The sequence below is a fragment of the Microtus pennsylvanicus genome, chromosome 2 (genome assembly GCF_037038515.1).
Source record: "Microtus pennsylvanicus isolate mMicPen1 chromosome 2, mMicPen1.hap1, whole genome shotgun sequence".
Classification (NCBI taxonomy): Eukaryota; Metazoa; Chordata; class Mammalia; order Rodentia; family Cricetidae; genus Microtus; species Microtus pennsylvanicus.
Genome location: NC_134580.1, coordinates 79,012,922 through 79,022,360, shown reverse-complemented (window position 1 = coordinate 79,022,360; position 9,439 = coordinate 79,012,922).

Sequence of the window (9,439 nt, the reverse complement as noted above, 5' to 3'; positions counted from 1 at the left end):
GAGAAGTCCCACTCTGAATGTGGGGGACACCATTCCATGAATAAAGAAGGAGTGAGGAGCTGAGCAGCAACATCCCCCCCTCTCCGTCTTTTCTGACTGCTGATGCAATGGGACCAGCTGCCTTTCGCTCCTACTGCTAGGAACTCCTTGGCATGATGGACTGTATCCTCAGACCATACCACAATAAACCCTTCCTTCCTTACGTTGCTGTTGTCCTGTATTTGGTCACAGCATTGAGAAGAGAAACTAATAAAGAAGTCAGCACATGCGAAAGCACTTAGGATAATGCGTAGCCGCCTAAGAGGGCTCAGATTGGCAACTGATTCCTAGGACACAGCCCAGGAGGATAAGAACAAGAAGAATAAGCGGCCTCTTTTCTACCCGGCTCCACCCAATTCAAAGATGGTTGCATAACAAAAATGTTCTTTTTAATAATAATCTTATTCCAGTGCGTTATGTGCTTTTGTTGCCTGTGCATTGCTGCTCATGAGAGGATTACCCCATTGTCCCCTCCCTCCTGCCACCCAATATCAGGCATATTCCATCTGTCTTTGTCGGTGCGGGGCAAGTGTTGCTACTTATTCTTCCTCGTGCCATTTTCTTAGCAGATTTCTCCCCTAAGCAGAAAAGTCAGTGAAAGTTTCTGCAGCCACCACAATGTGTCAAAAAAAATAAGGCCATCATCTGCAGCACTGTTGCAAAGAAGACAAAGAAAAACAAAAAAGAATGAATGAGAGAGACTGAAACCTCTAAAACGGATCACAATGAGAAGTGGAAAGGAAAAGCAATACAAACCAGCAAAGACCTTGGGAGGCCCAGCAACGCCCCTGACAGATGTACAGAAGACCTTCCCCAGGGTTTAGTTGGAGTCTGCAGAAATGTGCAGGGGCCTATGGGAAAACAGATCGTCCTATGACGCCATCCCAAGATTATAGATCCCTGGAGATTCTGAGGAGTTGTCATCAAAGCCATTGGTGTGTTGATCACCCTGGGCAGGACAAGAGAAAATGGAGTTAAAAGGGTTCTGTTATCCCCAGAAAACACTTCCTGGTGATAGTGTCACAACGTGCTCGACGTAAACTCACCCACCATGTGGACTAAGAAGATAGATAAAGATGAACATTTGCCACAGTTGTGGCCAACAACATCCATTTCTTCCAGATATGCAGATTGCCTGCGAATATCCAATTGTAATTCTGTTGAATCCAGAGTCCAGTTGCTTCTTGACCACCAAGGAGCATAGGAACTAAATTTCATCAGTTGCATTGCCCTTTCCTAAGACTTTGCTTCTGAACTATGAGACTGTTGCCTTGCCAGGAAGGTCTCTACTATTAGAATTATGTGCAGCTACCTGGGACCTGTCTGTTTGAAGCCACTTGCCACTCAGTTCCCTTTAAGCCTGTGATTATTCCACTTCCTGCTATTAAATCTCCCTATTCCTCATGTTTGCCCTGGTTTGATTTTGTTACTGCAGTTATCTGGTTCAGCGGGTAAAGGGACTTGTCCGTATCCAAGCCTGATGACCTGACTTCAGCTTCCAGGACCCACAGAGTGGAAGAAGGGAACTGACTCCTTCAAGTTGTCCTCTGGCCTCTACATGGCGCATGCTGGGATCCAGCTCCCATGTGACACTCGGGCCGCTGGGATCCGGGTCCAGTGTACACTGTCTCTCTACCTACAGCAGGTGCATTGGCAAGACAGGCTAGTAAAATGACTGACCTTGCTTACACGTTTTGCCTCCTTCCGAGTACCATGCTAGGCAAACCTAAGTGGCAGATACAGGTTTTGTCCCTATTTTATAAGTCAGGAAACAGAAGCGGGAAGAAAATCAGAAACTGTTCAAAGATTAGAACTTGGAGGTTGAAGTGCTGCAATGGGAACCCTAGTAATTGACTCCAGAGGTGACTCACTCAATTGTGACACTGTGCTGATAGGTAGGATCAGATTAGGAAAGGCTTCTTGCTTCCAGAATGTGGGAGGTGGCATCAGACTCAAACATCTTGACAGAAATGACACTGCCAGTTGCTCCCAGGAAGATTCAGCACAGATGTGTTATAATTGAGTGTAAATTTTATATTCTGTCCATACATTCTGGTTTTTTTATATCTCACCTAACATTAAAAAGATGGAAGCAGCATCAAACAGTAATATCTAATAATTATAGAGTGTATACTATGTATCACACATCAATAGTTAAACTTGGTGTGTAGGGGGTCTCACTTTGTAGACCCAGATAGTTTCATGGCCTCAAACTCCTGATCCTCCTGCCTCAGACTCCAAGTGTTAGAATTACAGGGGTATGCCACCAAAACCAGGTGAATAAAATTCCACTGTGTATCTGTACCACGTTTTCTGTATCCACCTATCCATGAATGGACCTCTACCCTGGCTCCATATCTTGGCTATTTTGAATAATAAATGTATCACTGTGGTAAACTAATCTAGATCAGGGCACATGGAAAACCAGGCACACCAAAGTTAACTAATTTGCCCCCCCCCCATTCCATACTCAATTTGCATGGACACAAACCCCAGTCCATTTGCTACCAAACCCCAAGATCTCTACATCACACCCAGTGACTTCTGCCTCTAAACAGGTCTCCCAATACTGCAGTCAAAGGTGATTTTCCTAGAAAGCCCTGCCTGAAAACCTCGTGAAGATGCCTCTGCCAAGTGACCGCTGCACAACTGTGATCACACAGTCCAGAGGACTCTCCTAACTGTCTGCCATTGGCTTAGAGTTTCCAAAGTTAGCCCCTTTCTCCAACCAGCTTACCTGGGCCAAGATCAGCAACAGGTTCAAAGTAACATCAGAAGAGCTGTTCTTTCTGATTTTCTGCAATCCCCTCTGGGGACCAGGCTGAACAGGCAAGGCCAATCACCAGTGTGCAGGAGTCTCCTCGCCTGGAAGGCAAAAGCCAGCTTTGGTTGGCACACACATACATAGGTGACCCAGCCTGACTGCCTTGACAGGTGTGATATGGATGAGGTGTTCCTGTTATTGGTGATAATGAGACTTTTCAGTGTCTGTCAGTTACAGAACAATTGATGTCATCAAGTGACTGGCAGCTTTCTGGCTAACGTGCTGCTCAGAGGCAGTGCTGTTGAAGCATCAAACATTTGCATGGAGTCATTGAAGCTGGATCTGGAAGGGTTAACACACCCCTGGGTGCCTGCCTTAGCTCTTCCAGCGGAGAAAGGAGGAGGTGGGCTGGGGGTGGGATAAGTGTCACAGTCAGACACATATCTATAGCAAAACAGTTTTAAACCGTATTGCTGCCTGTTCTGGAATTAGTTTCTCCTGCTCTGGCAATCTGTCACCTGTAACTGGGAGGAGAGGTAGGCGTCAGAGAGCCCAAATGAGTGAGTAACACACTCTTCCCGATTTCATGGCAAGGTCCTTGACCTGATTAGATGGAATAGCCTAGCAAGAATGCCTGAGAACCTCACAGGGTGCCTTTCAATATCACCTCTAGTCCAAATAATGTATCCAAAAGCCACCTTTGGTCTGAAAAAATTAAAAAAGAGAGACAAAACATAGAATTGATATATAAGTAATCTCGCATCTAGGTCTGCACACGCAAGGATTATGCCAGGACTGAAACAGGCATTTACACACTGGGCCCATGGCAGCGCTATTCACAGCAACCCAAAGGTAGAAGCAACTCAAATGCCTACAGTGGACGCAAAGATGAACAAAATGGGTCATGCAGACGCAGTACAGAATACCATCAGCCCTCAGGACAGAATGTCTGACGTGTACCGCAACATGGGCAAACCGTGGAGACATTGTGCTAAGTGGAATAGCCCAGGCACAGATAAGATAGACAGATAAGAGCAAGGTGTGGTGCCACACTGCTGTGACCCAAGAACTTGGGTATATGATGCAGGAAAATGGAGAGACAAGGCCAGCGTGGGATAACAAGTGAGTTCCAGGCCAGCCTGGGCTACAAAGTGAGAGACTGTCTCAAAATATTAAGAAAGAAAAGGACAAATCTAGGTTGAGAATCCTTTATCTGAAATGCTGGGCCAGAAGTGAATTTTTAATTTGAGGGAAATATTTGTAGATGAGGAAGTAGATAGATAGATAGATAGATAGATAGATAGATAGATAGATAGATAGATAGATAGATAGACAGACAGACAAATGGATGATAGATAAAATGAGATTCTTTGGGGATAAAACTGACACACGAAACTGAAATTCAGTTCTGTTTCCTACATAGCTACACGCATAGCCTAGAGATAATTTTATACAACTATTTTCATAATTTTGAGTATAAAATGAAGTTTCTTGGTGTAAAGTTTTCCACCTGTGGCATTACGTTGGTACTCAGGACGTTTCAGACTTTAGAACATTTCCTATATTAGATTTCTGGATTACACATGTTCAACCCATATTCTATGTTCCCATTTATGTGAGGTAAGTGGATTAGTCAGGCTCCCAGAGACAGAAAGCATAAAGGTGGTGGCCAGGGAGTGCAGGGGATAAAGAGTTATCATTTGATAGGCACAGGGCTTCCATCTGGGATGTAGAAAGCATTTTGGAGACAGATGCTGATGACGCTGCACAACAATGTGTATCCATAAGGCCACTGCCCTCGATAATGGTTCAAAACTTTATGTTCTGTATATTTTACAACATTAAAAAAAGACCTAGCATAGTGCACATAACAGATTCCCTCCAAAACATAAGCCAGATAAGAGACAGCACGGGTACTCGTGACATCGTCTATTCCGTGTCCTATCAATGTTAACTAACTGCGCACACTTGACTCTCCTTGCTCCTCAGGGAGGTCTCATCAGCTTGTTTTGACAGAAGAGGAAATCCAACTTGAGAGAAGTAGAGTGAGTTGGCCAGATTCCAGAGCAGTGGTAGAGGGAAGAGCTAACCCTGGCCTGTCGTCAGATGCAGCGTGATTTACATACTCCCAAAAGCTGAACATGCATGGGCTTCGCAGGCTGCTCGCACACCAGTCGACGGAGCCTGGTGACCTCCTTCCTGAAACGTGGAAGACCTGAGCTTAGAAACAGGTTAGAAGTCATCAGAGCTACAACTCGTAATTCATAGAAATATACCATCTGCCCTGATAATAGTTGAATGAAGAGAGCTGGAGACCTGCCCTCATGTAGATGCGAGGAATCGCTTTCTGTAGAGCTGGAATCCCAGACTTTAAGGCAGTCTGTTCTAACCAAGAGAACCGTGCCTTCACTTTTCACTAAAACCACCAACCATCAGTTGGAATAGGTAACTTGTCCCAGTCCGGTGTCTCTCTTGGGTGGTGAGGGCTAATCTTGGGTCATTCTCATTACATCCTGCTCATGGATTTAAAGGTCTTGAGAATGTGTTCCCAGGTAGTAGCCTGGCTTTATGTTGTGCCCCAGGCAGCAGCTCAGCAAAGTGTCTGATGTCATAAGTTCCTGGTCTTGCCTCACGGGCACAAATACTGGCTCTACCACCTAATGGCTATGTAACCTTGAGCAAGTGACTTCACTGGCACATGCCCAACATTTTGCTTAGGTGATAGGGAGACAACAACAGAACATAATTTCTAGGTTGTTGTGAAACCTGGCTGCAGTAAAAACTAAAAAGCACTGCCCAGCATGGCATCCATCATGAAAGAAACACACCACGTGTGGCAATCACAGCTATTAATTTTTCTGCATATATTGATGTGTTTCATCCCTCAGATTCCAAAGGTAGGGAGAAAAGGTCTGAGACCCCTTCTCTTTTGAAGTACACCCACTGCCACCCCAGGCCGGGACCGAGAGGCGAGGAAAGGTGGCTTTGAACCAAGTATAAGCATCACACATTCTCCTCTGGTACCAATTACTGTGATAAATTGAAGGTGACAAGTTATTTTATGACATAAATGCAAATCAGCATTCACTTCACTGTTATTTTCCAATGCCCTGGCACTTTAATGGTCCCCATAAGTTTGCTTCACTCGCAGCAAGTATCGGTATGTTCTCAGTCAGCTGGAGAATTTATTTTTAGGTGGGGAGTGCAATGAACTGAGCCCACCGGCTGACTTAGAAAAATGATCACATTTCTATCCACAAATTATTCACAAAGCTAGTTAGCATCTGAGCCTTTGTTGGGGAAAATAACACAATAAATAGAGATGTGTCAAAGGGGCCTGTTTCCACCTGCCAGGCTCGACTCTCGGAATATTAGGCATTCACACATTTGTGGGGCGTGCGTGCTTAAATGTGTTTCTTAGACAAACAGAAAGTTTTCCCCAAAAGTAGAAGACCCTGCAAGTGACAAGGAGTTGAGACCTTTCCCTCTTCAACCAAATGCTGCCAAGAAAGGAGCGTGGTTTCCTGTCTATTGTGCCCATAAAGCTGCTGCAGCATGCTGGTTACAACAACATAAAAAGACCAAAAAAGAGGAGAGAGACAAAAAAAGACAAGAAGGAGAGACTGTTTGTTTTTTTCTCACCACAGAAGCTGATTTCTCATTCTTGCAGCCCCGCTGGCCTATCGTCCCTCCCAGTTTTTTTGATGCTGATGAGTAGAGAAAACAAAGCTAACACATACTCCGTAAACAAAACCAAGGAGGCAGACAGCCGTTGTCACTGTAAACAGACTCACCTGCCACTCTTCCCCACAACACCATTAACAGACAGTGGAAGCTGTTAAAAGACGCTGTCTAATTAGCTTAAAATACAACTTCAGAGAGACAACCCCTAATTGTTAAAAGCGCTTTTATTAGGGCATAAAGATAATCACAGAACTAAGTCATTAAGAATCATAACAAAATGGAATGGGATCCCCAATGTCACCCTTCCCTGTTGCAGAGATGTGGGCTGCGTTCAGTTCATTTGTTTGTTAACCAAATATTTAGGGAAGGCCCGCCCTTGGAAGTGAGCCTCCAAAGGGAAAGTCGACAGACAGGTGGCTTTTTTTAAGAATTGTGTTTTTCTTTGCTTTATGCCTATAATTGCTGAGAGAGAGAGAGAGAGAGAGAGAGAGAGAGAGAGAGAGAGAGAGAGAGAGAACTCGTTTGTAGAGCTTTGCTTTATGAGATGAAATCAACATGCAAGGGCTGAGAAAGCTGAGGGAAGAGACAGGCAGAGGAAACATTTTTATGCACACCACAGAACAAGGAGACTTTCTACCAACACCTTCCCTTAAGTGCATCGCATGAAACATTCTGTCTGACAAGGTGCCAGCCACTCAGAGCCACAGTCTCGCCCCTCCCCGCCTCCACCTTGGAGCTTGCCATGGCTTCACATCAAATGTTTGATTTCCCATTGTTTGACGTTAAACGCTATGCAAACCATGTGCTGCCACAGCTGTAGACATCATCGGCGGTGCTGCCAGAGGCTGCTGAAGGCTGGAACTTTGGGCATGCCTCGGTAGCCAGGTACAGGGAGGGGAAACCGTTTTAACAGAAAGTTCTCACACAGTCACTGAGCCGTCGTGCATTTGCCACCCCCAAACTCTTCCTTGTTGCCCAGAGCTCATGAGTCTGCTCCACCCTCCCCTCATCTACTATAATACGGTCATTTTCCTCCTTACGGAGTATTTCCAGGCTTCAAACCTACATCTGGAAGCTTCTCTGAAAATGTTCCTGGGAGGTGCTGTTGTGATCCCCTGAGACACAAAAGCCGAGAAGCTTCCATTACACTCAGCATTTCAGGCTAGAAGATATCTACTTCAGGCAGCCACATATTGAGATCTGCTACTACGTCAGCAGCACCCAGCAGAAATGTGTCACAAGAGGCAAATGCTAGAACATTTGTAACATCCCTGCTCCTGACAGTCCTACACCAGAAGTGCCCCAAAGACTACAACAGAATGTTGTGAGCCTTAAAGAAGGAACGACAACACAGAATGTGGACAAATTGTACCCGAGATGTCAGAGAGGGAAAGCAGAGCCAAGAAGATACATTCCATATCTTTCTTCATACTCTGTTTGTTATTTGGGGTTTTGCATGATTTGGGGCTAAGTACTAAGACCCCATCTATAATGCATAGACTCTATCTGAGTGCCAGCCAAGCCCCTGGATTCAGATTAAAAGAAGGGAACACAAATTGGCAGAGAAAACAGTAACCTCAGGCAGGGGAAATGGAAAAAATCCTACCTGGCAGCAGATAGGAAGAGATTTTGAGATTTGTTGCATTTTTTGTCCTATTTTCTAGGTGATGATTTTGGTTTCTCCACTTTTCCATCTCTGTGATGCCTTTTACAATTTTTAAATTTTTTTCTTTTGTTTTTAAAATTTAGAGCTAAGGAGATGGCTCCGTTAGCAAAGTGCTTACCTTGCAACTATGAGGACCCAAATTCGATCCCCAGAGCTCATTAACAAATGCTGGCTGTGTGTGGGATTTATAATCCCAGGGCTAGGGAAGCAGACACAGGTGTGTCTCTGGAGGTCCCTGCAGAGCCAGACCAGCTTAGTGGGGAGTGAGAAGTACCAGTGCAAGGCAAAACAACAGTGAAAAAATTAGATAACACCGGAAGAACAACACCAGAGTTGGTCTTCTGATCCACATACACACATACACACATGTGCACACACATACGCACGCTCACACGTGTATTGTACCTGTGTGTGGACACATACTTAGTTGGGTATGGTCATTTGAAACATTCATCTAATTAATCTTAATCACTAAAAAATCAAGAGTCGGATATGGGGTAAAAACCTGGGAGATCAGAGAACCCGGAGCAGCCACCAGTTGCTTCCTACCTCTCTCCTTCCTGCATCCAAAAGGGCTGAAATCCCGTCTACTCCCGCCTCAGCACTTCCTGTCTCCACCTCCCGAGGGCTGGGATTAAAGGCGCCCTGTGCCACCACTGCCCAGCTACTGTGGTTAACTAGTGGCTAGCTCTGCCCTCTGATGTCCAGACAAGCTGTATTTCTCAGAACGCACACAATATACCACACAACAGTAGTGTACATCTACAAACCCAGCCTTTGTGAGATAGAAGCAGGAGGATTAGGAATTCAAAGCCACATAGTGAATTCAAAGCCAGCCTGGGCTACAAGAGACACTATCTTAACAAAACAAAACAAAACAACAATAACAACAACATAAAACCTCAAGACCGGCTGCACGACTCTTGTGATTCTGTGAGAAACTGCAGTTTCCCGTCAATCCTTGTGGGGAATCCTGTGAAGTGAATCAAGGTGATGGATTAGCGCTAGGCAAAAGCAAGACAGACATTTTACTCCCATTGACAGGGCTCCTCAGCTCTCAGCGGATGTCTGGCTGCAGCCTTGGGTCCCCCTTCCTCTGCAAGTGTTGTTTGGGAAAACGAGCATCTAGAAAGGCCACTGGCCCCAACATTTTCTAATATGATTTCTTTCTATCAGTTATAAGAGAGATTGTTCGCAGCCACGTGTTCGTGTATTTTTATGTCTGTGGAATGGGGACATGCCTACCTGTGGATGAGAAAGCAATACAGTGATTAACTAGCTTATTT